At 40.8% G+C, this 23,204-nt stretch overlaps 1 protein-coding gene across 3 annotated transcripts in view; it reads left to right on the plus strand.

Annotated features, from left to right (window-relative positions):
- Positions 1–23,204, plus strand: part of LOC124153322 (putative fatty acyl-CoA reductase CG5065) — a 341,130-nt gene that overhangs the window by 241,710 nt on the left and 76,216 nt on the right. The gene's annotated exons all lie outside the window — the stretch shown is intronic.

The raw sequence follows: 23,204 nt of genomic DNA on the forward strand, positions 1-23,204 counted from the left end.
AGGGAGAGAGAGAGAAGGCGAAAACGGAGAGCAGCACAAAGCGAATCAATCATTGATTTTATCGATACTTAATTAATAAACTAGTGACATAAAAGAAAAAAAATCGAAAAAAGGGAATGTATAGACAAATTTAGTGCAGAGAAATCCACAGTGGGTTTAAGAAAACAATCGCAAAGATAATGTGAGTGGCATAAGAGATAATATTCACTTTAATTAAGTATTTTAAACAATTTCCAGATTTAAAAAAAATTAATTCACATAATTTTTAATTTGACTGACCATATTGCAATCTAACGATTTGATCGTTGGATTATTCTTCCTCATAGAATAATCCTCCAAGGTCGTTAGTATATTAATTGCGTATGCTTGGTTTCGTTAGTAGTAGGACCTGCCCGCCTTTGTGACGGTGCAGGATTCCTCGTCCCTTCCCTTCCTTCCCCGTCCTTTCCCTGGAGGCGTCGTCGGGCTCTCATCGCGGCGATGCCTCCAATCCTTTTTTTCCTGTCTGTCCTTCCCCTCTCGAGAAGCATGGGCGTATAAGTCTCAGACTTGGTTCCCGGTCCTCGAGTTGTATCCTCGCGGGGCCCGATTTGATTTGATTCGCGGGGCAACGATTTGATCGTTGGATCATTCTTCCACATAGGATAATCCTCCAAAGTTGTTAGAATAGCAATGGCTGTTGCCTGGTTTCGCTGGTGGTAGGACCCGCCCGCCTCTGTGACGGTGCGGGATTCCTCGTCCCCTCCCTCCCTTCCCTTTCCCGCCCCAGGAGGCGCTCCTATCGCGGCGGCGCCTCCTTCCTTTCTCCTTCCTGTCCTCCCCGCTCCTGCGGTGCAGAGGTGATAACCTTATAGCTTGAGACCTCGGCCCAGGTTCTAACCCCGCGAGCCCGCCCTAGGGTTTCGTATCCACTGACCATATTGCACGCGGAGTAAACGTCTCGCTGATTCGTGACCCAAGCAGTTTCCACACTTGCTGCTCTTGAGAACAACCTTTCCGCTGGAACAGATGTAGCGGGAATACAGAGGAAGTCTCCCGTCATTTTTGATAGCATTTGGAAAGTAATCTCATTTGCCTTCCACCATGTCAATATGTTTACATCACTGGGGAATCTCGGCGGTTGAAGATAGACCTCAACCTCTTTCCGCCACTTTTCATACTGAGATGATTGAATTGGAGCGTATGTATTTCTACAATCCACCATTCAGTGATCCTTTTGTTGAAACACGATACGGGGGTCAGGACAGGACAGCGCTCACTCCAAACGTCCTCTACCCTATCCGCCAGTCTTCACCCTCCAATTCTTCCTCTCTCATTGTTTCATACATCTGGTACAAAATCTCCTCTATCAGACTAATTCTCTTCTGTCACAGATAATATTCAACCATTTCCTCACTCCCAGCCCGTGCTCGACCCCTGCCTTTGAAATTTTTCACTTAACTATCTCACTAGCGAGATATAAATGCCACGATATCTTCCTAATCCGCAAGAAACCGGCCGCTTCTATTCAAAGTACCTAATGCTCTGCAACTGGCTGACCTGTCCCACTTTGCAAAGTGTAATCTTCTATGGTCAATGTGTGTCTGATAACTTTTTCAAATAGTTTATCACTGATAGCTCAGGCTCTTTTCCTATTTCTCCGAGTGGGAGGCAGAGCCCCGTAGTATTCGTTACCAATCTGTCAAGGGCCAAAATACCATATGGCGCGATGCATTTCCCAGTTCATTTAATATAATAGAGAGGTCATGACTGATGGTTCTTGAGTCATCGTATGGCAGTATTTTTATTTTTATGTCCAGTTTGAAGATAGGAGATCTCCCCAATGAAATGAGAATATCTGGCGGTGAACAACTAATCATGATAAGATATTACTGAGCTATCAATTTTGATATCCATTGCACCTCATTCAACGTGATACGTTTTTAACAGCTAGATGATGCCATCTCATATCGATACATTCCTTGAAAAGTAAGGGTCCCATTTCTAAAAGTCGCATTTCATATAATAAAAGGAAATGAATATGATTGCAAAAAAAACTACGGTGAGCATGGTGAGAAGTAATGGATCGCCTTGACGAGGATTTGCTAAGGAGTTCATGCAGCACCAGAAATAAACAACTCCACCGACAGCAGTGATGGAAGTGATTGCAAAGGAGGCAAACTATCTGCGCACGAAGCACAGGGACGGTTGATATTCTAGAGCAAGCTGCTGACTGATCTCGTGATGATTTTGAATCGAAAACAAAATTGATAGCTATGTAACACCTTCTTATGAATAGTCGTTCATATCACGATGTTCTCACATCGTGATATGAACGACAACGAAAAAGAAGTCTACCTAAAGCGGCAAACAAGCAGCGATGGAACCGCGGGCAGCCGTGACCCTGAAGGAGGCGGAAGATTTATGACATCATGAGAATGAGCAAAATTAAAGAAAGTGCATTGCCTCTTAATAGACATCTCTCTGCAAAATGGCAGTACAGATTTTACCGCAAAATTTCATCGTTTTCAAAGTAATTATGCGAGCTAAAAGACGGCGCCGCATGAAACAAGCTATTTTCCGGCTCGGTAATATAGTTTCCCTACCGACACGCCGGCATAGGCATTCGGGATCTCTCGATTTCCACGCGAGTGCTTCAACCATTTCAGCTAAAGAACTTGGCCGCAAATCGAGGGATCTGAGTTCGAATACCGATCGGGGCGAAAGATTTTTCCTCTCAGGAATTTCGCAAAAGTCTGCCTACAGATTTTTTTCGAGAGTTTTCTGGCTTCTTTTGGAATGGACTGCAAGCTGCTGAAATAGGATTGCCTGCCGCTGACAGAAGTTTCTGGAGAAAATATTGTGAATGAAGTTAGAATGAGTGGCTGATGAATAAATTCCGGGCAGATGATCAAGTAGTGGACTTTTTGATAAAATGGATTTTTGGTTAACAAAATAAAGGAAAATGAAAGAAAGTCAAAGGAAAGCCAACTGCAGTTATCCTTTTTATGTGTAACACCCTCAGCACTATTTAGCAAAATTATGCTAAATATCCTTACTAACCTCAGAAGTTATATAATTCAAGAAGAGGTCCGTTGTCATTTCAATTATCATTCGTCTTTCTGCTGAGGTTATATATGTTGTGCTCAATTCGAAATGGCGCTAACATTTACTCCTACCATGCAAACTATGGGCAGGATTGCAAGAGCCGCTGGGCGATACATTACACATATGCGAGCATATTCTAAGATATATTTGCCGTAGAAGTAAGCACTGAAATTTACATCTTTAGAAAATAGTCTAATTCTTGCTGGATAAATTTTCCAAAGTTATTATCGCAGGAAACAAGGAAATGTAGACAACCATTAAATCTCCTATTGATATTACCTACATCCTTGGCTATGCTATTGACTATTATCTACTTGGCTCCAGAAGTCACGCTCGTGCATTCAGAAATTGATTTTTCGGCAGAAATTCTTTTTTATAGGTATATAATTTATCGATAAGTTATTGTTGAATTTTATTTCCCATAAAGAAGTTAAAAAAAAACGTAAAATATGCTTCATCTTTACCGAAGGACATTGTTTTAGGGATAAAGCTATACCAAATACTAATTAAGGGTATACATATGTATTTCGAGACTTTCGAGAATCTGGAGGAAGTGATACCGTCAATAAAGTGGTCTCGTCTTGAGTCTCGTCTCGCTCTGCCCCGGTGGATGACCCGAGAAAACCTGTTGACTGAATCTTGGGAAGGAGAATTGGTTGGATAAGTGGCAATTCTGCCGCCCCTGTCCCTCACTGCGGGGCCACCGCACCCAGGGCCGCCAATTACTCAATCCCAGGGGCTGAAATGTCATTGAAGAAATTCTCTCTGTGAGATGAACCCTCTTCAGAAGTACGGTCATTAAGAATTAGATACCTTTTCACTTGCATGCGATAAACCGTAAAAAGGATTAACTGCAAAAAATGGATTCTATACGTGAATTAATTGTAAAAAAGGATTTTTTCGGGATAAAACGGTATTAAATTTTATTTTTCGTTTATAATTAGCAGCATTTAATTATTTTGGGTTTAATTTTCAAGTCCAAAATTTCTATCTAAAGGATCCATTAACTCCTAAAAAAAGAATTATCCGGCATTGATGACAAGGAGGCAATTTCTTCGCGGGGGGACAATGAATGCCCGTCAGATGGGACGTTGAGGCACGGTCGGTCCCCTGGCTGCCATTCCGTAAGATTTCAATCAAGACGCCGGGTTTCTCTCCGCCGAACGGCCTGAAGTGCACGTCCTCCCGCATGGCTCCAACGACGAAAGCGGCCCATCCATCCCCCTCGCTATCATTCACAGAACCTCGGGGTCTATTCCTTCTTTGGAGGCAGAACGTTGCCGTGAGTCGTGCTTCTGGACTGCATGCATGGAAGTGCAATTTGCATTCGCCTTGGGATGCATTCCCGTGCGTAATGGACGCTTCCTCGGCTGACTCTCCGCGCCAAATCCCAATAGAGTATTTGCTCCCAGGGGGATTATGATTGAAATGCAGTTGATTCGACAAAGTGTATCATAAATACCATTACTTTCGATTAACAGCATTAATTGTTGCTTGATTTGTGTAATAATTAATATTTTATAAGCATTGTTTTCGCAACGATATTGGCCTTCCTTAATCGATACAATACTATAATAATAATAATAATTGAGCTGACGAAAACGCTCAGCTATTGGCTCCTCGGTATATGACGTCATTTTGTTCTATCTCCGAAAATGAAAAGGAGACTTCGTTGCTTTCCACAGATTTATTTCGTCCGTACGACACGTTTCGAACCATAGAGGTCATTATCAAGTACCTACCAGTATCAAGTACCGTGTATTAAGTTTCACATAGTTGAGCCTAATACAATTGAACAAATTGTTCTATCTCATCAGAGTGCAATGTGTTTAAGTTGCGGTGAACTGCATGTGCACTGGAAAACGTTGCGTCGGTGGATCTGATCGGTGTAAAGGGAAATGCGTTAGAGTGCATATCATGGAATCAGATTTCGTGAAGGTTTCTTCAAATAATGTCCCGAAGCTGGATGCTTCAATGATTGACCATGGTGATTATGTTGGACTCTACCTACATGCCACGGCACGAAGTTTTAATGCTGCGCTGGAGGTTTTTTTGTGCAGCTTCATTCTTAATAAAGAGCAATGGACGGGAAACCTTATCAGAAATCAGGTCAAAGTGTGATTGTCAGAGTAATTGGGCAAAAGTTTGTAAGCACGATTCGGAGGTAAAGTGCCGGTGCGGGAGTAACTATCAATATTTGTATCTATTTTCAAAAACGATCTTTATTTAAGTGAATAATTATTTTCTCTTCTATTATTATTTCATCTACTTACCCGCGAAAAAATTATGTTTCATGATGATTTAAGGTCCGTAGTAACTGAATAAACATCCATTATTCCTTATTTAATTACCGCAACTTCTGAGCTATTTAAGGTTTGAAACGTAAGCACAAATAACTGGGGTTACATTTTGGTCCAATTCAAGCAATAATCTGACCTCCATTTCTCTGAAAAAACGCACTTTTAACCGGCGAATTTGCTCTTCCGTAGAATTAATGTATTCAAAAGAAGAGTTCTGATTATATCAATGCATTTACTAGATATTTATATTTCGCCAATAAAGATATGTCAGTCAGCTATACATTTTCTTGGGTAAGGTTTATGAATAACATTTGTAAGGTACTCTTAAATAATTTCATTGAAAATTTGGGCCGGCTGTATATACTTTTGATGAAAATCGATTCTCGGGCTGAAAATCAAATGTTTGATAGTAAGATCAGGCAATTACTTTTATTCATTCGGTTTTAATATGCTTCTCATAGTATTTGTAAGTACAATTTTTAAATTAGTTCGTTTTACATTTATCCAGAGTATAAGTTGGTTTTCAAGGTACAAGTATAAGTTCACTGTGTCTTGTTACGACTATCCATTAAGGGGATAGGATACTTCGGGAGAACTCCGCGACAACGGTCGCTGGAATTTAGTTCCGAAAGCGACCGCTGCAGTTTGAATTGGAGGGGAAGTTGACTGGGTGGAAGGGGGACTCGAGAGCGAAGAAAAATTCATGGTTGGGGAGAGGGACTGAGCTCTCCTTCTGCGGTGTCAGATTTCGGTCCGCTGGCGGTCGGGATCTCGGATGACCTAGGCAAACTTCAAGGAGTTGTTTGTGTTGCAAAAAAACTCTCGAGGCCCAAAAAACTCTTTTTGTGTTTTTTGTGTTACTTTAGTTGATCAGCCCTTCGGTCGGTCTCTTTTTCTCTGGATAGTTCCCGCATTGAATTCCGCTCGCTTTCTTCACGGTGTCCCATTTCTATTCATCCTGTACCTCAATGAATGCATCGTAAATAAGATTGAAGTTTATAATTTATAATATAAAAATAAAATAGACTGTATGACTTGACTTATTCCACGCCGGTAACCAATATTGCACAATAAAATTGATCGATACGAGAACGCGAGAAATCGTGTATCAGTTTCGTTAATTGCAGTTTCATTTTTCTCTCTACCGTTTGTTGTTGCAATCCATCACAAAATCCACGTTTATATTACTTCAATGCTCCGTTTTATTGCGCACTTCAATTATAATTTTTTCCAATGATGGCAACGACAGCATAATTTTTAATACAGCTGGGACGAATCCTAAATTACCTCTATTTCGAAAGCTTCAACTCCAAGTGTGAAAGGTGAAAGTACGTCTTAAAATTCGAAAATTTTTACAAGTGGTCTATTTCATATGATGTATATATGTGTTTATGATTACATTTATAAAATTTCATACACAGTTATTAAATCTCAACTCCCCTGGGATCATGCAAAATTATTTTTTTCTTAACTTTGAAGTCTGTGGCGCGGTAATCGGCACTGAAGCTGAGGAGTCATGATATCCTCATTTTTTTATCTTACTCGTTTGAAAATGCCCGGAGAAAATTAATGTCGCGCCGCAGCACAGAAAAATTTCGACTCGGTTCACAATTGGTGAAGGGTATTCAGAGGGGGAATTAGTAACTTCATGTATTGCGATCTCATTACCCTGTAAGAATCCCATCACTAAAGGCCGTTTTACACGGTACACGGAATTGCGCAATCTGACGTGCGTGCGAAGGCGCAATCAAAATTGCGTCGTGTATAGCGGTAAATTGCTAGAACACATGCGAGAATGCGTGGATGCGAGACGGCAAAGTAGCCACCGTTCTAATTTCGTTCATGCATTCGCGCAATTCCGCGCCATTTTAGAAATTAATGCAGCTCTAACCTGCGCAATTCCGTGCCTCGTGTAAAACGGCCTTAAGGCTAAAGCCGGAAACTTATGACGCGCGCGTGACTCGATAAACAATGTGGTTCGCGTGGCTGAAAGCTATTAATTATTTCGATGTATAGCATATTGTAAGCACTAATGGAGTCGCACTTAAATTTGTTACAACATTAATTAATTTATAAAATTGGTCGAGAAAAGAAAAATGCGTCTTACTCAGCCATGCCATAATATATATGCGATAATCCAGGAAAAACCAGTGGCCGGGGCAGAAGGCTGCTGTTGGCCGCACCGCGATATACAGGGATAAAATATTACCATATTTAGTCTCCAGGAGGCCGGTGTGCAAAGAGAAATGAAGGGTAAAAAGTTGAGGGAAAGGATTGATTAAAAAACATCAACTCCGGTACAATAATTTATTGTAACCAGGTGTATTCTGGCATATTTTAGGCAGCATAAAGTTCAGGTAAAACTCTTTTCATTTATCCACCATTGCTGTGGCCCAAAACTGCTTTCCCTTTGAATTCTGTCAATTATAATCCCATGAGGAGACCACACAATAAAATCGCTATATTTTGTATCCCATATTTCCAGCTGTCCCTGTACTTGATAAAAATATCTGTTTCTCTTACGTAACTTATATTTTCCTTCTTTCACTTCCATGAAGGTAGCTCTTTTATTTTTAACTCCTTTCTCAGGAGTAATATACCTACAATTATAGGGGCACTTGATTTCAACCAAGCCTTCACCATCAGATATTACCCCATCAGGACTAGCAGCCAAAGAAGGTAATTTGTCATCAACAAAGAGACCAGCGGGTTAAACTTTATATTTGATTGAAGACTCATATTCCCTGATGGCAGATTTTTCGTTAGCATTTCCCCAATCTGTAGCCTTGTTTCCTCTGAAGGAAGGAAACAAAATATCGTCTGCCACCTTCTTCCTAGATATTGTGGGCCTTAAATTGCAAATACGGCCAAAGAAAGAGGCCGTCAACCTTTTCCACATTTCCGCCTGCCACGCCGCATTGAGCATTTGCTCCCGTATTTCCCTCTCCAACTTTTCCCTTGAGGTTTTATCCATTTTAAGTGATGATAGGAAATTATTCATGGAATCTTGGCTGGCCAATGCGATGTCACTTTGTGCATCAGGAACAAGCCCATAATGCTTGTCTGGTCCCTCAATTCGCAGACGTTTATTTTTTGAAGTTTCAGAGAATTCCAGTCGTCGCTTTCTCATGTACTCCCTATTCCTTTTGGAGGAAACAGAATTTTTTTGTGTATTCTCCTGGGCTCTTGCTCGTCAGTCCTTTATGAATTATGCCATGTACATCATCTTTCACATTGAAGGCTACCGATGCAATGGCACACCTAGTTTCATTGGCCCCCCGTAAACATAAATTAACCCTTTTCCCTCCTACTTACTAAGCTACATAAGAGTTGTAGGACTCCGCAAGATTGTTTGTCACGTTATATATCAAACTAGCGGAGTGACGAGATAATAGACTGTTGGCAAAGGTGATATCCTCCCATATGCCGCAACTAATGAAATGAGGGACCAAGTTTTCCTCTCCTTCTTTGGGCCCTTTGCAATAATATTTGTCACACTTATTATGGTCACCAAAAACATGATTCGATCCTTGCTCTATGTCCTTCTGTCGGAGTTTGACCCAACGGGCACTGCCCCTTTTGAATTTCTTGGCCGTCGTGCAATATCTTGCAGTCTACTGCTGTAATTTCTAAGTAGATGGTTGACGCATTCTACTTTTTGCACTGGTAACTGCTGCCCATATGGCATTTCCCTAGACATCCTTTGCATTATGCTACTATCACCATCACCTGTAATAAAGAGGATTTCATTACTTGGGAGCGATGTTGTTTGATCGTGAATGATTTCATGATAAAAATATATAAAATATTCAAGTTTTAAAATTAACTTTCAACTAAAGTATTGAAAGAAAATGAATGCATATAGCTTCTAATGAACAAATTTTTTATGCACATTAGCTACGCAAGAGTTGTATGACTCTACAGGATTGTTGGTGACATTATATATTAAACTAGGGGCGTACAAAACAGGAGACGGTGAATTACATTAAAATGTGTTTTTAAATCCTGTGAGTTTGCGTATTCAAAATTATGATCCGAGTAATTCAACCTAACCGAATCAACAAATCCACCAAAGTCTTATTGCAATTACCTATCCGTTTTTTCCAAATGATCCTCAACTCTGGGAAGGCAATCATCTACGTCTGATTGCTCAGCTTGTCGATATTCATCCTGTTCCTTAGGGTCCATTTCTCGACCATGCCAATTGCTGCATCCAGGCTGAGGTGATGATGGCCTAAGGGGAAAAAACGAATTTTGAGAAAACGAATGTTTGATTGAAAACGTTTTTGCTGACGGTGATGTAATGTACACGTTAATTATAATTAGCAACTAGCGCTCCATTGAATATTTCTGAACTGTTATCAACTAAATCGTAGGTATAAGATTTAATGTAATTATTTTGCAGCAATATTTACCTTTCCACTACACCTGTTCCGGAACCCATTGGCGATGATTCTTCGGAATGAACGCTTCCGGTTTCAACTGCTACAAAATAAATGTGTAATAAGGCTTCAGGCATAGGAGGGAATTTTTATTCTCGTTATTTTTCTTGAAGCTTAAATAATTGGTACACTATTAATACAAGAGAGTCATTTTTTAAACGCAAAATGAATTGAATTTCATTGTGAAATTACCTGCCTCCTTAGGTTTTGGAGGGTGATATTTCCTCTTCTTTGGCTGGTAACCGTTACGATATCTCCACTTCACCTAAGGAGTTGGTTTTTCCATAATCTGCTGTCCACAATCAATCTCGACACTGACCCGTCGAAAAACACAGGGGTATCTTTCTCTCGTAGCACGCTTGAACTCTCCAATCTCCCGAGACAAAATAATTTTTTTCTCCGAATATGACGCCCGACGTAGTGGAGCAGTGTGAGGGGAAGGAAGGCAAGGGATTGGTAGTGGGGGAGAGAGAGGGGAAGGAGAGAGACCTCCGAAGAGAGGGGAAGTGGAGGTGGGGGGATCCTTCTCTGGAAGACGACAGCGCCAGGTCCCCGCCAGCGCTGTGATAGACGTCGAGCCGTAGAAAGGCCAAAACATCCATCACGCCCAAGAACATAACGCGAATCTGGTTGCATGCACGCTCTACCGGTATATATATTTGAAATTATGAAAGATGCAGCCTTGACTCAAATGTTTGATCAGTTCTGAGTCTCAATTTGGAGCGGAGTAATTCTCACGAGAAAAAGGCGATTTTTTTGGGAAGTTAGCAATTTTTTTCTCCTAATAGGTTTTTACGTGTGCAACTGTGAAGACATACAAACCAAGGCTACATACATCTTAAGTTTTTTAGTGGAAACAGTTCCTCGTTACATGCAAAAATGGCCCCCTAGCGACCTAAATGGTAGCTTGCTGCAACGGCACTTTTCTGGCGTAGTATCCAGTCCCCTTAAGCGAGGAATCACTGCGCGCGTTGTATTTCCCAAAAGTAGTCCCAACAATAACAGTGATACGTAATAATGGGCTTATTTCTCATCCAATTTTGAAAATATCTGTGTCACTGTGTTTGGCATATAATTACTCATACAAACATTTTGATTACCCAAATTATCACTTTTTACCGAAAATTAATTTTCCTGTTTTTTAGTTAATAGTGTGGGTACTGTTACTTAGAGACTTTTTTCATGAATTAAGTCGTAATATTACCAGGAGAGTTTAAGAGTCACTATTAATGTTTATGTCAGTATAAATCTGCAAACGAACGGAAAAGCGAAAACCGAAGTGCGAGAAGTACTATATAGCAGGTAGTTCAAAGTAGAAAAGTTGATAAAGAGTTCTTGTCATCAACGTAAACCAGAAATAAATGAATTAAAAGATGGCACGCGCACACGTCGAATCTAGTCCAAAAGCCATTCCATTGCTTCTTTCCAAACTCGGTATACCTACTCTGTAAAGGGGCTCACCCCAATGAACAAGGAGTGCCTGAAAACATATAGAACAAAATGACATCACAGCTCTAAAAATATGGCTGCCCAGTGTTTCAGCGGCTCATTAATTTTGCAGATTTTAATAATTAACATCTCACTTTAAAAGGACCTCACTATTCTCAGACTCGGGATTTAGCCTAATTGAGGTTCATTTTTTTTTAAGAACACCTCCCAAAAACGTGCAAATACTCAATTCTGCCAATACACCAAACACTTGCCGCACACCACTGCGAACCTTCCCTACACACACAGGACTTTAATGAATGGCCGTCGGAACTTTGTGCGTGCATTTCTCTATTTCATGCCAGCGGCTGGAGGCACGGGCTAACTGAGGCGGCTCGCGGGGTAGCATGTGGATTGATGGACTCGCTGACGGGAAGGAGATTCGCGAGGGAGTTTGTTTGCCGGGTCATCCACGCCATTGCGTGGCAATCAAGGTCCTTTACCGACCTTGACGTGGATGCGCCACCCCAACACTCGTGTATGGCGCCCTCCCCGAACATTTTTGAAGTAACCATAAGTTGTACACCGCCCGTATTTTAGGCCTTACGCAGTACTTCCTATCTACCTGCATCGTTTTTTTCTCAACTCCTTCAAGTGATATGGTGGTTGGTATGGTGGCTGGAGTGATGACTTTACACCCCAATGGCCCGGGTTCAAATCCCGGCGGTGGCAAATATTTTTCGGAGACTGTCCGATCCTTGGCTGAATTTTGTGCGGAGGACACTGGATGCGCGTGTTCCTTTCCGCTGAGAGTAGCCTCATGTCCAATGCAAGATGATACTGACGACCATATCTCAATACAGAATCCACTCAGATTTGTTGGCTACATGTGGCTACATGCCTCCCTTGGCTCTGTGTGTCGTAAGTTGAAATTACTCAACGACCACAGCACGGTGATGGCGATAAATACGCTCAAGGCAAATTGTTGATCCCACAATGAAACTCTCTCCTTTTAATTGCACAATTTGCCGATCTTTATAATGACCAGAATAATAATAACTGCTGGGAAGACCGGGAGTGATCATATCATATTAAATCGGACGCTATTTATGGGAAAAATCACTATGGAATCGGTTGGCGGAATCCCTTTTACGGAACACGAAGCACCTGTGAATTGAAATTCCACCCGCGCCAAGGGCTGTTTTCAGACCTATACGAAAATTGGAGTCAACGCTGTGTGAGTGGAGGAAAAATTATTTTTTTTAATATTGAGAAAAATATATTTTAAAAACCGCAGACCTATAGACCCCAGAATGAAATGAGTCATTTCCTCAAACTAAACCACGGACCAGTTTTGGCCATAATAATATCTATCCAAGTTACCACTCTGAAAGAATACACTACTTTATTGTTAAATGACATTTTTCTCACATTTTCTATATCTTTAGAACTGACACGAGTCCAGTACAAATCAAGGCCTAACTATGCTAATTATTCTGTAGTGAATGGCTATTTTTGTCCTTTTATGAAATTTTTAACATGAGGCGCTCCTGGATTTGTCTTTTATTTTCCGATCGATCCTTTGTCCACAAAATTGGCGAGAAGCAAAGGAAATCGGAATATCTGCAGAAAATTTGTTTAGAAATGTGATTTTATACCGAGTTGAATCGGTAAATATGAATTTACCACTCGATTGGTCGTGAGGAACAATCAATGGGACATTCTGGTCCATCGGCGCCGCTGATTGGCTCAAGACAAAAGAGGAGCGGTCCCGCCATCGACCTGCGTTATCTCGGCTCGGCTGTTTGCGGCAACCTCTCTCTCTTTCGCTCTCTTCTTGCCGAGGGCGAGGAAAAACAGCGATCCCTCACGCCGATGCTCGATGCCGTGGCTGCATTTTAGGGTCCATTCTCAATAAAGTCGTAGTGGTGCCACAGCATGCCACTGAGATATCGAATTCACCACCCATCCGATATTTTCTACAATACGTGGAATTGCAATGTTGTGCACTATTGAGAGTGCGCCGAGCATTTTTTGGAGCGAATGTGTCTCCGTTCACGCTGCGGATGCAAAAATAATATCCTATTTAATTTTACGATTCTAAACCTGATTTACCTAAATCAATTGAATTGATATTAGCTGATTGATACTGATCTTAAACGAAATTAAATAAGCAAACTGCCTCATTTATAAACATGGGAGAGGTTTTCCGTGGCCTAGTCAAAATAAAAATGGAAATTGATTCTGCTTATAAGAATGGTGCGGATTGAATCACGATCGAAAAATAAGAATCGGCAAATATCTCCGCTCAGATTATTCGTATCATTTGAGAATTAGTTTTTAGGGCAACTAGCTGTATACCCTTTATAGCATCCACTCAAATTCAATTATCAATCACAGTTGTTTTGTATTCCCAGGGAAGGAAATCAGTGCACTCGGAAAAGAAGTTTAAAATTATGAAATTTTAATTTCATTCGCAATAAAATTCAACGTGCTAGTTTTTCCTTATGCATGTCGATTAATGTATTTGTTGGGTAATCTTGAATTCAACTCCCAAGAGGTGTTGATCGGGAGCGCAGGAATTGCGCTGATATAGATCTGCTTTGCATCTTGGTACTCAGAGGAAAAAAAAGCCATCCATTCGAGAGTAATTGGCATCGTTAGCCCTTGATTTGACCTGATCTCGTGCAAGTTATAAAGATGATTAATTTGAGGAAATGATACATTTCATTCTGGTTATCGGCGTGGGGGATATTTGTTTATTTTTCTCAATTGTATTTTTTCCCTTCCACTCCCTCAACACTGACTACTATTCTCGGATTTGACAGACAGAGGGTGGGAATTCAATCCGTTCAAAGGCGTTCCGTAAAAGGGTTTCCAGCGAGTGCCGTCCATCTCCGTGCCCTCGTCTCGACGTGCAGCCATTCGCCGTTGGATGCATTTTCGTGAGGCCAATCGCTTTCCCGCCTCATTCAAACGTTCATCGAAACATACTCATGTAGTTTTGATGGTTTGGCGACCGACGAATTGTCCCCAGGAGAAGTTTATCCTGGCATCGCAAAAATTATGCTAATTTCTCTCTGCTCGGTATAATTGGTGCTAAAAATGACCGGAGAGACTTATTTCATGGAATAATAAGTGATAAACGGGTGTAAATGTTTAATTGGACGAGAGATAGTGGGCTTCGAAATCGACCCTACCTTAATTAAAGATCGTATTGAAAACAATATCACTAGAATAAAAATCGGAAGCCAACAGAAGAATTTTAAACGATAAAAGGTTTTCGGAGAGGGATTCGGTTTATCTCCCTTACGTTCTAAAATGTATCTAGAGAGACCCCTGCAAGGGTGGCGGAGGATATGACGCAGCTATATGTGACTGCGAGGAGGAGAATTCCTTATACTTTGCAGACGATCAAATTCCGATCTCAGAAGACGCGGATGACCTGAACTACGTTGTGGTTATGAAACTTAAGGGTGCGAGTGACCAGTATGCAAGATTACATGGCTCACTGAGAACAAGAAACAATACTTGGTTATTGGAAGAGAGGTAATATTGGGTTGGAAACTTCGGGGCGAATGGAGAAGAGAGAGAAGGGTCAAGAGCGAGTTGGGGAATGAGCGGGTGGATGATGGCATCACCGAAACCGTAAACAACTTGCTTTGCCATGGATACACACCACAGATCCATAGAATTCACAGAGCTCGGCAAGTAATAAAATCGGAGTATTTTACTATAGTTATAGAACTTTGAGTCTTTATCCAAAGCTGAGGCTCATGTGCAATGAAAACTTTCTTTTTTTTGCACTTTCTTGGTTGAATCCTAAAGTCTATGTAACCCTGCATTGCGCTGAACAACCTTCATATCGAATACGGTTTCCTCGGGTGGCCTACGGTATCCATTAGGAAAATTTCCAGGTCCGAAACGTACCTCGTCATGAAGGAAAGTCATAATGGCCGTTATTATTCCCTAATTAAGAGCGGCGTGTGTCGGGCGTCGAAACGTTGGAGAGAATTTGGAGCTCACGCGGCTGGCAACCCGAGAACAACCTTATTCACTCCATTCGCACGACATTTATGTAAGTCTTTGTGTATATGATGGAGGAGTAACTGTACAATGCCGAGAAGAATCCTCTCGAGGAACTTTTGTAGAATTCTTGGACTAGTGGCAGCAGCTGCAGCTGAGAGCGCCTTTGCACATTTGCCGCCTTCACATCCGGACGAGGTCCGAACTTTCTGCGTCTCCATTTTAAAATATGTAGTACATGATAGAAAGAGGCGTGCGTTTAATTTCTCACTTTCAGATTCGACCTTCGGAGTTTTTGCGAGAGGCCTGCCCAGTCAACGTCGCCACCAGTCCAGCCTTTTCGTACACTCGCAATGCTCGCTCCGATCTCCGTGATACGCCATTGGCCAAAGTTTGAGTGCGCCCGCCACCAATGAGAGAATTCGCTCGTCCAATAGAAGTGTTGTCAGCCGCATTTATGTCGTTTACTAGAGCCGGCACTCGAGTCACTGACGGCCATAGCGATCCGAATCACACGCTACAATGTTAACCGAAATATATGTTCGTGAAATCCATCACATTAATAACTTATCAATGGTACAACTAGAAACTGCAGCAACTGCATTTTAAAATACATTGAGGATTGGAGATCTGATGCTTTCCCGGCGTATGCTGGCAGTGGAGATTAGACTCCACGTTCACGATGATTCGGAGGTTCCTGAAGTTTAAAAAAAACATTCAATTGATAACTCCATTAGGTACCGTGGACACTGCTTAGGTCGCCAAGCGGACGCACACACACCCATTTCTCGTCGTTTCGCCAAACATCGCCCTGCCGCCCGCCTGGATAAATGCCCTTGCAATAGGCACGTCCCTTGTAAAATGCACCCGACCAATGGCGACCCCCGCTCGGAAGTTACGTGTGCACGGAATGGAGGACACGAAAGTGAAAACACGCCTCCCCTCCGCCCCCACCCCCAATGCTGCTATTATCAAGAGGGAGGCATTTGTCGAAGGAAACTTTCTACGCGTAAGAACGCCGCCGCAGTCATCGGGAGCGTGTTTTGGCGGCGGTGTGAGGTAAGGCGATGGAAGGAGAGGGGAAGTTCCAATGGAGCGTCCTTTCGGGAAATCCCAGTAACGATCCTCGCCCCAATTACCAGCCACAACTTTCTAGCGATGCATGAAGTTCCCAAGCGACGGATTCTAGCATAGGTATTACTCCAAATGCCCTGAGTGGTGCAAGGGAGTCCCGATCGATGGAAGAAACATCCTTCGGCTCGTCCTTTCCGTTGGAAATTTGAAGGATACAAAGACAAGAAGGAAGGAGTTTGGAGGAACTATTGTTTTAAATGAGAGGTAGCCTTTTTTCCAGACCAATCACGGATATATTTTTCAACTCTAACCGGATACGACAGGCTGAGGAGTTCTCATAATTTGAAAATAACACTTTTTGGACACGTTTTAATAGAAATCCCGTAAGTATCGAAGGATTAATCCACACGGATTTGTACGATTGCGATGATGAGAGGAAGTCACCTGATATCATCAATAATTCCTACTTTTTGTTATTCTCTTTTCGCGAAATATAATATTATTTTAAGCTATTACTATAGTTTTAAGAGAAGCATAAGTACTTTCCTCTGAATTTTATTTTTTCAGTCTCCAATTTGGCATGCGCTGATGATATCACGGCTGCATATATAAGATAATGATAAAATTTCGGTACCCATGTGATCGATACTAAAACAAAGATAATGACAACGTTAGGTGAATCCGAATTTACCCTTGTTAACGAATTTCGCATTGAAAATGTTGCTATGACCCCTTATTTCTAGTAATATGCACCTGATATTTATCGACCGGTATCTGTTTGCTTCGCATACAAGGCTCGACTGCTTCACGACACCCCATCGTTATTTTTATGGAATAAGCATCTTATTTCAAGCACTTTATTTGCCAGCTTTAAAGTTAACGACAATGGCCTCCGCGATATTTCCTTTCGGCAAATAGAGGGAGTGGAGCAAAATTGGAAACCCTGTTTTAAATTATGTCATCACTATCACTATGTTTTCCAATCGTGCGAAAGATCCACAGAGAAAAAAATCATTCGCCTTGACCGGGATTCGAACCCCGATTTCCGGTCGAGTGCTTCAGCCAGTTAAGCTACCGTGGCGTCATTCTTTCCCGTGGATACTTTCGGACACTACCGGACAGGAAATCGGTGGATCCGCGTTCGAATCCCGGTCAAGGCGAATGATTTTTTCTCTGTGGATCTTTCGCACGACTGTGCATTGCGGGTGACTCCCGTAAAAAGATATCACCGCGGCTACTCCCGGTATACTTTAAACTATGTCTTCCAATTTAACTTTTCTAAATTCATGAAAAAAACTCACAAAGATGCTACCCTATATAACCGCTTTTGGTTTTATGCTAAATTTATCGTTTACTTCGCAAAAATAATAGCAAATTATAAATTGACTCTTTGATTAGATTTTCACAATGTGCTGCTAATGTGGAAACGTTTGTATTCTGGCTATAATTATACAGAAAAGTGAAATATCAGATCATCTACTCATCATCATTGAAAAATCAAAGCAAAGGCTTAAAAAGTAACAAAAAATAAAATGTTCACTTGATAAGGTAACAAATATGGTTCTCATTTTCACAACTGGAGCGCAAAGTATGTTCTTCTTTTCTCTTACGGAAACAATCGCTTTTATCATAGATTGGACATCCCAATTTTCCCATTTGCACTTGAGGTTGGGGCCAATAATCTTCATCGGCTTCTCAAACTGGCGAAAAGGTGATGTAGTAGACGGAACACATTTAGGTGTCGGAAATGTGGAAACGTTTCCACATTAACCCCAGTGTTATCCTTCCACATTACCAGCATCGGCATATTGTACTATGAAGCTAAAACTATGCTACATTTTCCAGCTATAAGATTACTTAATTACACCAGATTGTAGCGTGTTTTATGCTTAACAATAACTTATTTAGCACTAAGAAATAGATTGGTGGACTATGAGATTAAATTAAACTTAAAAAATTACCTCAAAAGTTTTACGAGTGAAAAGAAACTTGGAACAAGTATTTGACACACAATAAACCATGAGTTGACTGTCCTGCGCTGTCCTCCGCTCCCACAGGCTTACTAAAGAGGCAGATGCCAACAAGTCGATGCGGTCACCGCTAGCCTACAGTACCTCCCTTTAAGCCCTTCAAGTAATGCTTCCACATACCCAACAGGCTTCCATATTTGCACCACTCCCTCTAGGTAAGGAACGAATTTCTTGAAAGAGACACGTGTGAAGTAAATCTCGGGTTTATTTTCATCCTTCTCGCACAACACAAATTATATTATATTTTCATTACTTTTACGGTAAAAAATGCGCTAATGAGTCTTTAGTCCCATGAAGTAAAACCAGTTACTTCAACGAAGCCATTTCCTCTAACAACTTGCCGTAACAATCGAGCAATGTGTAACTTTAAGACATCACACAATCAATAAACCAGGGCCGGCCCTAGCAGGTGCGGGGCTAGGTGCGAACCTTCAGTGCAGGGCCCTTCACTTAAAATATTAAACTCTATACCCCATCTACAAACTCGAGCATTTTGAATCCCTACCACTCTCTGGCTAAGTATGTGTTCCCCTCCCAAATTCAGACTTCGTAATTACGCCGTTATGATACCTTGATTCAAAACTATCGTATATTTTAATTTTTTTTCACGAACGCGGGGCCCCCCAAAGCGCGGGGCCCGGGGCGGTCGGTCCGGTCGCCCCGCCATAAGGCCGGCCCTGCAATAAACAACGAAGTTTTCAATTCAAAGTTACACGATAGCAACAATTTATTAGATAATAGGGTAGTTTCCTTCATCAAAGAAAACGAAAGGCATTGATTGCGATTCGTTACCCAACATTAGCGTATTCATAATATACAAATTATTTGTTTTTTTTTCGAAATTCCAGTTTAGACGAGTGGCAATGGTCAATTTTAACCGCATTTGAAAACGCCCAGATTGGGGCCCATGTGATGCCACTCCACGTGATGTCACAGGATCCTAGTTTCTATAAAGATAGATAGCAGTTTTATATCGTTTGAGATTACCAATGCATGCATGAGGCACAGAGCTAAGGGAAACACCCCTTAATAATCACCTATTAAAACTACCTATGGTCGGAATGTTTCCTTCGTTTGATACGGTATTGATAATCCTTATTTAAGCCAAGTGCTACCTGCTAGCAGCCGGTATCGTAGCTGGTCTCATAGCCTCGCACCAAGGTGGCCTCACGCGGCGGCAGCGGGAACCATAATGACGTCACACTGGCTTTTCCCAGCATTCATACTAGCCGTCGCGTTTTCGCGCGCTTGAAATTTTTCACTTTTCATTTAATCGCGAAACATAGATATCATCATTTAAAAATCTAAAACCGTGAAATACGTACTCCAATAATCTTTCAATTTAGGCAATAAAAAAATAATAGGAAACCACCCTATTGCAGGCCAACTGTCTTCGTATTTCTTTCAAGAAAGTCAATGTAAGTAAAATGGAACCGGAATGAGAAGCAATGATTAGCCGATATGGGAGCAATCTGCTTCGCTTCAAGCGAGAATGATCCAACAGGACTCGATACTCTTTGACCATAGAATAAGTAATCTGCAAAATAAAAGGTTGCGCTCCATGACCATATCCAAAACACTTACATCACAAAAGGTTCCCTGCAGCCTTGGATAATTAATTGGATATTCGATTATATATAACTCACATTTGCTAATTATGGCTACTCAACATAAACCATTTTCAAATAAAGCGAGAGTGATCACATTCACTTAAGATATGATGTCTTTCTCACCCAGTGATTCGACCCGAGGATTGGCTTGGATAGGTGAGGGTAGAACTCGCCCTGATCTAAAGCGCAGGCGAGTGAATTGCATGCATTCATGGATCATCATAGTTTATTTCCCACTCTCCAATGATTATTATCAATTAGGAATTCCCAAGGCTTCACCCGGCATTTCTGCATCTACGTATACTCCGCAAGACGTCTAAAAAGGCAAGTGGCAGGGTGGTGGTTTTAGCACACCAGTCGTTAAAACAAAAATCAATTGCTCAAACAAAATTACTATTTGCATTTGTTCAAGTCCTTTATGATTCGGGGAAAAAACGAATTCCCATGTCTGAAGAAAAGTACTGAGCCAGGCGAGATAAAGTGGAATGACATCATTATTAAGGAAAAAGGGAGATGGCAATTTTCTACAAATTTATTTAGCAATGCAATACGTGTTTCGACCGCCAGGCCATCCTCAAGTGTAATATAAGTGAATAAGAAAATTGGTCATAAATTCATAGAGCGGGATCTCTGATAAGTCTCTGTCTTTGAACCGAAATATGATAAAGTATTCGGGATGCAACCAGTCTTGTATTCTACTTAGTAATGGAGATAGTACAATGTAAGGAGAACTGCGTTGCCGATGTACTTTATGGACCAATCCCAGGCGCGTTAATTGATTTGCTTGCCCCCCTGAGAATGACTGAAGGAAACTTTTTACCCGCCCCTCCCACACACACTCCCCGTAACTGAATAAATGCGTAAGCGCGTCACGGTGTAGTCGCGCTCACTCCACGCCTGGAAGACTACTTTTTGCATAGCAATGGACGGAAGCCAGGCGGCATCAACCATGGAGAGAAACTTTCCAAAGTAAAACACTAGGCGGCGCCATAAATCTCATTTGCCTAGGCGGCCTGCGAGGAGGCAGGGAGGGGCCCGGGAACCCGTTTCTCACGAGCGAGCGAGAGGTCGGCCGAAATATTAAAGACTTTCTAAACCACTGATTTTTCATGTGGACCGATGTGATTGACATCGTGGAAAGATCCTGTTGACACTCTTAAGAGCCCTTGACACTCTTGGGCCACAGTTTCATCGATCACCCAGTATTAATGCTCTAGATTCCATGTAATTAATTCAAGCATTATCTCTCTCATCATTAAGAAAATTTGTGGTACAGCATGTTAATTATCATCTTATAACCTTTATAAATAAATATGAATTAATTAATTAACCAGAGTTAAGATTTCAAATGGGAGGAGAATCAAAGTATACTTTGGAGTTATTTGCAGAAATTGTTTCTTTGAACCTGGACAAGAAAAATGAAGAAATTGTAGCCTTTCTTGGCTATTGTAAGGCTTTTAATTGAGTAAATACCAAATTTCTACTTCACATCCTCCATAATATTGGTATCACAGGCAATATCCATGAGTGACTTAAAATCTATATTACAGGTCGACAGATCATGGTTAAGATAGATGATAATATGAGTGTACAGGAAATTTTTCAACCATGTCGTACTCCCGAGCATCCATATTTTGTCCTATTCCTTTTGAAATATATATAAATGGAGTGTTATCATGTATAAACCATAGCAAAATAATATTATATGCTGATGATGTATGTAGCTTTAGTTAGCACGCTTAAGGATGCTGATCAAACACGAAGAATATGCAAAACGATATAAACTCAATTGCTCTATGATCACATGACCGCCATCTCCTTACAAATAATAATAAAATCAAAAGTGATGCATCGTTTGGGTAAACGTAAACGTCTATAAATTTAGCAGCACGTATTCAGGGCTGCATGCATAATCATTATCTAAAGGTAAAATGCAGATGTTTTAGAATGATTCAAGTTGATTCAAATGCAATTATTTTGGCATAATAATTGACATCAATTTTACAATTCGTGAACATATAGTTATATATAATTAACGAGTCGATGGGCGCTTGAATTCATCAAGCGGGTAATTAGGGGGGTGGGAACATACTATTTGTGTCACCTGTGTTCAAGTATTGGGTCCATAAGTTGCTAAAAAAAAAAAAAGCGAAAAAAAACACTCAAAATGTCATTGAAATGGGCCAAATGGGCGAACAACTCACTTATTCGCTAACAACAATACTTAAGATCGTCTTAGTTACCACGATGATGTGAACGTTAGGAGAACGTTTTGAACTTAATATTTACGTAATGGAGATAAATTTAAATTTAATGACGGCTGTACTTGTGAAATATAGCCAATTTTCGTATTTTAGCCCTTACCCTAGGATTGTAGCACCTCCATTTTTTGTTATGAGCGTTTGAACGTACCAAACTGAATTACATTAAAAACATCATTTTTAGAAAATAAACGCACAGAGACTAATTCGGAAATGATTATCGGAATTAATATGTCTCGAATAATGAAGTAATGTTCGGATGTCATGGACGACGTATGTCTATTAATGCTGTCACATTTTTATATCTGAGGAAGGTTTAAACAACGAAAGGAATTGATCACAATAAATATATGAATACGGTTAAGAAACTTGAATTGGACAAAGAACCAAAGAATGCTCAACTATCCCCGTAGATGTTAAACTCTATTGATAATAGCAGTTCGACATATTTTACAAAAAGGCAGATTCGAAATGTGTCGAATGGGAGCAAATATATTTCAATAGTGCAGCATGAACAATGCTATGATGAACATATTTATCAAATATCTTCGGACTTACATCAATAGTTATAAAGCTACGCCAATTTGCATATTTGTTACCATAATCGTATCGAATTATCAAGTATACTGACACGTGTATTGAAAATTCGCAATCCTATAGATTTAACTTCCAGTCTTTGATCATCAACCCTAAAATTCCTGGTCAACTATGCCCTTGGATGAAAAATCCTATATGTTAAAGCAATTCGATATATTTGAAGAAAAAGCATATTTGATATATATCGAACATGAGACTACATACAAAACATAATTCCATTGAGCATTGTGAGGAATACCAAGATGTACACATTCGCCAAATTTCATTGGTCCAACGGATATACTATTCAAGTTATGCCAATTTTATGTCTTTGCTATAATAATCGAATCGATCTTTCGATTATACTGAC

This window comes from Ischnura elegans, chromosome 2, assembly GCF_921293095.1.
Source record: "Ischnura elegans chromosome 2, ioIscEleg1.1, whole genome shotgun sequence".
Classification (NCBI taxonomy): Eukaryota; Metazoa; Arthropoda; class Insecta; order Odonata; family Coenagrionidae; genus Ischnura; species Ischnura elegans.